Raw genomic sequence first — 7554 nt, 5'->3', positions numbered from 1 at the left:
TGCACTGAATTTTTGTTTGTAATCCAAATTTAAAGTATGGCTTATGTCCCTTTCTGGCCGTACTATTGCTGTATTTGGCTTGTCCTGAGCTATGACAGGTTTGTATTTATGTGCTAAACATGTTTTTGTGCAACCGGAATTTAAATCCATCAAGTTGGAATGACCTGTGGACTTTGCACGACTTTGGTATGGTTCGTTATTCATGGTTTATGTTTCGTATTTCAACAGCATTTACTCACGTTTTCTCGTTATTTCCGAGTACTGCGTCTTGTTTGTTTGATGTGGCTTGGACACATGTTTCACTGTCCAATTTAGGTTTTGGATGCACTTTTGACTTTCGTTTGTTTCACTGTTTTGCTTTCATTACAGGTATCTTATCCAGAAATTTCTACAAGTCTGTCTCATATATATACAGAGTAATAGTCTTTGCAGAATAGCTGGTACGTATCTGCATTGTTGAATTGTCTATGGTGGTGTTAGGTATTTTTCAATCTTTTCTGCAGTGTGTTGCTTGTTCTATATGCTGCACATGTACCTTGTTTCCTCAAGGATGATTGGATGATTTAGAGGGAGGCGACTAAACAGTGAGGTCTTCGGTCCCATTTTTTCATGGTTCTTGCTCTGTGTTACTTTGTTGTCACATGTCAGTTTGTGACAAGTTTTCCAATTTTTTGTGGTTTCTTCATCTTGTGTGTTCTCTGTTTTGGTGGTTGGTGAACCAGGTCTGGATATTAACGATAACTGTGTATTTGCGAAGAGGTGTGCTCACCCTTCATTCATCATTATTTTCTGCAAGCTCAGGAACTGAGCTAAAATTTCCATTATGATACTTCATAGCGTTTGGGTTTGCCATCATTAAACTTTATCATTGTTACTTTAATTCCAGTACCATACGCTGACTTTTTGTGTCATTGTGCTCACTCATACTGTGAAACAAGATAACTTTGGGGCAGTTTCAGATGTTCTTGTCAATGCCTAACAACTCAGAACACTTTTAAGATTTGATCTGTAGTGCAAAAAAATTGACCTATCCAAATATGGATAGTAGTATTCTACTTTATGAACATTGCAATTTTCATAAATGCCCTCAATCAATGTCCCAATTTTACATTGACATGTGGAATAACATTGGGACTGCACCATTTTCATTCTGAAATACTATGAAAAATCACTTTTTCCACTGTTACGCTTCAATCATTAAATTATGGATACACAAGGCAAAAAAATATATGTACAGTAAATTTGTCACATTTCTTTAATGTGGTTAATCCATATAAAATTTATGTGAAGGTGATCCCATAAGTGAGGTTTCCGAAGCGCTGGGCCAATAGAAAAACTGTTTTTGTGGCTGTTTGGCCACATTGTTTTTCCCCTTGCTCCCTCCACACTCTACAGAAACCATTGGACATCTGCTGGAGCTTCCAGTCTTGGCTTGCGAGCTAGTTGTAATGGAGCTCCTGTTAGCCACTAACATCAGGTGCAAAGTTCGCCCAGTTTTTCGGTTTTGAGAGCGAAAGGCGTTAAACCAATTGACGTTCATTGACAATTGCGAAGGTTGAACAAATCATGCCTCAAGATCGCTGGATCACACTTGATGAGCTCTGAAATGTTGTTCCTGACGTTTCTCAAAGCACCATTCAATGGACCTTGACTGAAATGTTGAAATTTCTGAAGGTGTGCTATGTCCCAAGAATGCTGACAGACTACCACACACAGCAATGCAGCGAAACTTCCAACAAGTTTCTTCCACGCTATGCAGATGAATAGGACAACCTTTTGGAATCAATAGTCATGGGTGATGGAATCTGGGATTTCCAGTGCACACCTGACACCAACCGCTAGTCATGTGCGGAAATGTAAAAGAACACTTTCTGCCAGTATAGTCATGGAAACCGTGTTTTGGGATCGAAGGGAGATATTGCTGGTCGACTTCATGGTTTTTTGGGACAGGTATTGTCAGGCATTAAAAAAACTCAGGTGGGAGATTCAGAGGCAAAGAACAGAAATGTTGAGCAAGAGCATAAGCCTTCTCCACAGCAACGCTCACCCTCTCGCCGCCCCCCCCCCCCCCCCACCTAAAGTCGCCCTTCAAATCCTGGATCTTCTGTAACAGTTTGGATGGGACCAATCCACCTTATAGTCTGGACTTGGCGCCCAGTGACTACCACTTGTTTCCCTAGTTGAAACAACATTTGACTGGAAGGCGTTTCAGTGACGACGGTGGCGTGAAAGATGAGGTCGCATGCTTCTGCAATGGCATAGTGCTGGACTGGTATGACATGGGCATACAAAAACTGCTACAGTGTTTACAAAAATGCATCGCTCGACATGGCGATTACACCGAAAAAATAGAAAAATGTTATATATAAATGTTATATATAAATTATATATAATTTATTGTATATATATAATTTATTGTAAATAAAAATAATACCCCCATCTTACAAAGGAATGGGTCCAATCCAACATGTCGAACCTTACCCTGGAATTTTTTATACATTAAGAATACACAGGAAGAAAATCTCAAAATTTTAGCTGTAAAGTATGTTTTAAAAATTTTGGAACTGCCAAATTCGTACCCTGGTAGGCGCCTGGAGGAATGTACACACCTATAGGAGCTCTGGCAGATTGGGTACGCGCAACACAGTAGGTACATAGCCATAGTTGATGGTACACCGGTAAACAGATACTCTGACAACTCAAGTTATATTGTGTTAAGCGAATTACAGTTGCCGTTGATAGTTTCTGACACCGTTGTTCACAGTTCCTATTCGCTGCAACTCATTTAACATCTATACTAACTACCAGTTGCCAGTTGGTTTTGTGGAATTTGTTTAACAATGGAAACAAAGTCGAACCATATTCATTGTGTTTTCTTCATGTACATCTGCTAGTAGCACCTGTCATCACACAAGCTTCAGGGTTTCACAGCAATGTGGAATCCATTTTATGTTCTCAAAGTTGCAAAGATGAAATATAAAGAACATGGTGTCCAACCAAAATCACCTACTTCTCCTGAAGACTTACATATGTGTTATTTGCTATTTTCTCGGCCATTAATTAGAATGGCATCAATATTTCGTTAGAAACTGTGGAAACATTAGAAGTCTTGACAATTCCGTGAACTGTGGTACGAACAATGATGGTTGTCCCAATAGGAGTGGAACAAGAATACCTTCCCAGTCCTAAGGAAATGTGTGCAGTAATAGCTTTCTCCTGACATAGAAAAGGCTGTGTAGTTTTTGTTAAACGAAGGAGGGAGAAAAACTTCAGGAGTGTGCAAAGCCAGTTTCGTTTCGTAAAATCTGAATATGAATTGTATAAATAATTATATGAAGCAAGAAAGATGCCTATCACTTAAACTCTCAGAAGTGCGAAAGAAAAACCTATTTGAAAGACTGCTCGTGAGAGACCGTGCATCATTACCGATGGAGAACTGCGAGACTGCTCCTCCAAACTATATGTTGATGAAAACTACTGATTTACAGGCTTATTCGGCTGCTAACATCGCTGTCAAGGCTTATTCGACCTAGTTATGCAAATTCATGTAACTGTACGGCATATGAAGACGAAAATTACGACGTTTGCAGCAAGTAAACATGTAGAGATGCCATTGACAAAGATTCATAACTGACAAAGACGAAGTTATTATCCCCGCTGTGCTGTGTACAACGCTGATCAGCCAGGTTTCGTGAAAGAACTGCATGCAAATAGCACTATCATTCCTATGAAACATTCGTGTACAACAGCGCCAGTGATAAGCGTGAGGGAAGTTCTGTTTCCGCTGACTTACATCTGTCCTCAAAAACCTCAAGGCAAATCAAGACCTAACACTATCATTTCGCATTGCCACATTTTATAAATTGGGTGAAGTATACCTTATACGTAAGAAAAAAAAGGAAGAACAATGGCTGGGACTATTTTTTGCCTCATTTTCTTCTATCAGATAAGCTCATCATCATCATCATCATCATTTAAGACTGATTATGCCTTTCAGCGTTCAGTCTGGAGCATAGCCCCCCTTATAAAATTCCTCCATGATCCCCTATTCAGTGTTAACTTTGGTGCCTCTTCTGATGTTAAACCTATTACTTCAAAATCATTCTTAAGCGAATCCAGGTACCTTCTCCTTGGTCTGCCCCGACTCCTCCTACCCTCTACTACTGAACCCATGAGTCTCTTGGGTAACCTTGCTTCTCCCATGCGTGTAACATGACCCCACCATCTAAGCCTGTTCGCCCTGACTGCTACATCTACAGAGTTCATTCCCAGTTTTTCTTTGATTTCCTCATTGTGGACACCCTCCTGCCATTGTTGCCATCTACTAGTACCTGCAATCATCCTAGCTACTTTCATATCCGTAACCTCAACCTTGTTGATAAGGTAACCTGAATCCATCCAGCTTTCACTCCCATACAACAAAGTTGGCCGAAAGATTGAACGGTGCACAGATAACTTAGTCTTGGTACTGACTTCCTTCTTGCAAAAGAGAGTAGATCGTAGCTGAGCGCTCACTGCAATAGCTTTGCTACACCTCGCTTCCAGTTCTTTCACTATGTTGCCATCCTGTGAGAATACGCATCCTAAGTACTTGAAACCGTCCACCTGTTCTAACTTTGTTCCTCCTATTTGGCACTCAATCCGTTTATATTTCTTTCCCACTGCCATTACTTTCGTTTTGGAGATGCTAATCTTCATACCATAGTCCTTACATTTCTGATCTAACTCTGAAATATTACTTTGCAAACTTTCAATCGAATCTGCCATCACAACTAAGTCATCCGCATATGCAAGACTGCTTATTTTGTGTTCACATATATTAATCTCACCCAGCCAGTCTATTGTTTTCAACATATGATCCATAAATAATATGAACAACAGTGGAGACAGGTTGCAGCCTTGTCTTACCCCTGAAACTACTCTGAACCATGAACTCAATTTACCGTCAACTCTAACTGCTGCCTGACTATCCACGTAAATACCTATAATTGCTTGCAAAAGTTTGACTCCTATTCCATAATCTCGTAGAACAGACAATAACTTCCTCCTACGAACCCGGTCATATGCCTTTTCTAGATCTAAGCATAGATACAATTCCCTGTTCCACTCATAACACTTCTCCATTATTTGCCGTAAGCTAAAGATCTGGTCCTGACAACCTCTAAGAGGCCTAAACCCACACTGATTTTCATCCAATTAGTCCTCAACTAATACTCGCACTTTCCTTTCAACAATACCTGAGAAGATTTTACCCACAACGCTGATTAAAGAGATACCTCTGTAGTTGTTACAATCTTTTCTGTTTCCATGTTTAAAGATTGGTGTGATTACTGCTTTCGTCCAGTCTGATGGAACCTGTCCCGACTCCCAGGCCATTTCAATTATCCTGTGTAGCCATTTAAGACCTGATATTCCGCTGTATTTGACGAGTTCTGACTTAATTTCATCCACCCCAGATGCTTTATTGCACAGCAATCTATTGACCATTTTCTCCACTTCCTCAAATGTGATCCTATTTCCATCATCATTCCTATCCCATTCTACCTCGAAATCTGAAACATTACTGATCGCATTTTCACCTACATTGAGCAACTCTTCAAAACATTCCCTCCATCTGCCCAAGGCATCCACAGGATTCACCAGTCCAAAATACTTGTCATTTCCTTCTTACCTCCCTTTCGAAGACTGCTAATTACACTCCAGAATGGTTTTCCAGCAGCTTGACCCATAGTCTCCAACCTGTTTCCAAAGTCTTCCCAAGATTTCTTCTTGGATGCTGCAATTATCTGTTTGGCTTTGTTTCTTTCTTCAACATAACTTTCTCTGTCTACCTGAGTTCTAGTATGTAGCCATTTCTGATACGCCTTCTCTTTCCTTTTACAGGCTGCCTTGACTGTGTCATTCCACCAAGCTGTTTGCCTCATCCTACTTTTACACACTACTGTTCCAAGACATTCTTCAGCCACTTCTAGTACTGTGTCCCTGTACCTTGTCCATTCCTTTTCCAATGACTGTAATTGACTACGTTCAACTAACTGGTACTTTTCTGAGATCGCTGTTATGTACTTGTGCTTGATTTCCTTATCCTGAAGTTTCTCCACTCTTATCCTCCTACATATGGACCTGACCTCCTGCACTTTCGGCCTCACAATCCCAATTTCACTTCAGATTAAATAATGATCAGTGTCATCAAAGAATCCCCTGAATACACGTGTGTCCCTCACAGCCTTCCTGAATTCCTGATCTGTTATTATATAGTCAATGACAGATCTGGTTCCCCTGCCTTCCCAAGTATACCGGTGAATGTTCTTATGTTTAAAAAAGGAGTTCGTGATTACTAAGCTCATACTGGCACAGAAATCCAAGAGTTATTTCCCGTTCCTGTTGCCCTCCATATCCTCTTCAAATTTACCCATAACCTTTTCATACCCTTCTGTTCGATTTCCAATCCTGGCGTTAAAATCACCCATGAGCAGCACACTGTCCTTGTCCTTTACTCTAACAACTACATCACTGAGTGCCTCATAAAAACTATCCATCTTATCTTGATCTGTCCCTTCACAATGTGAATATACTGACACAATCCTAATTTTCTTGCTAGACACTGTCAAATCTATCCACATCAGTCGTTCGTTTACATACCTTATTGCAACTACGCTGGGTTCCATTTCTTTCCTAGTGTAAAGCCCTACACCCCATTGTGCTATTCCTGCTTTGGCTCCTGACAGGTAGACCTTGTATTCTCCCACTTCCTCTTCTTTCTCACCCCTTACCCGAATGTCACTAACAGCTAAAACGTCCAGCCCTATCTTACTTGCAGCCTCTGCCAGCTCTACCTTCTTTCCAGAGTATCCCCCATTGATATTAACAGCTCCCCATCTCATTACCATTTGTTTGCCAAGTCGTATCTTAGGAGTCCCTGGTTTGTCAGTTAGAGGTGGGGCTCCGTCACCTCCAAAGGTCCGAGGCATTTTGCCCTGATTTTTGCCAGCATCATATTTAAAGTACCAGGGAAGCAGGTTGCTAGCCTTACTTGCCCCGAGTCCCATTGGGTTTTACCCCTAACGGCTGAGGGACTGACCGGTGGATTTGGTAGTCTTTGTCGTATGAGCACAAAGGTGACCACGACTCCGAATATGTCCGAGATGCCCAGCCTTATTCCAAAGTAACTGCTATCCCAACTGTCGGGACCACTTACTTGGCCACTCATACGTTGCCCGTGGTTCATGAACTAGGACATGACTACAGGAACCCACACCCTGAACCACATCAGATATGCTTGGTATAATAAAAATGTTTGCTTTTGTTGTTGAACAGACACTTCCGTATTTCTGTGTCGACTATAGGGAATAAACAAGCAAATGTTATACTGTTAATAAAATGTACAGTATTTTACAAAATAAAAAAGGCCCGATGCTAGTAGGGCTCGCGCACTGAGGTTCCGTGCAGACTTACTTATGAATGTATACAGTTCAATTGATTCCGTGAATAGAGAATCTTGAAGATTTTTGCCGTTTACCCACCCTGATACTCGCCTGATATCGCTCCCACGGA

The sequence above is a fragment of the Schistocerca cancellata genome, chromosome 1, assembly GCF_023864275.1.
Source record: "Schistocerca cancellata isolate TAMUIC-IGC-003103 chromosome 1, iqSchCanc2.1, whole genome shotgun sequence".
In the NCBI taxonomy this organism is placed as follows: Eukaryota; Metazoa; Arthropoda; class Insecta; order Orthoptera; family Acrididae; genus Schistocerca; species Schistocerca cancellata.
The sequence above is the reverse complement of the archived record's forward strand: the minus strand, read 5'-3'. Positions refer to the sequence as shown.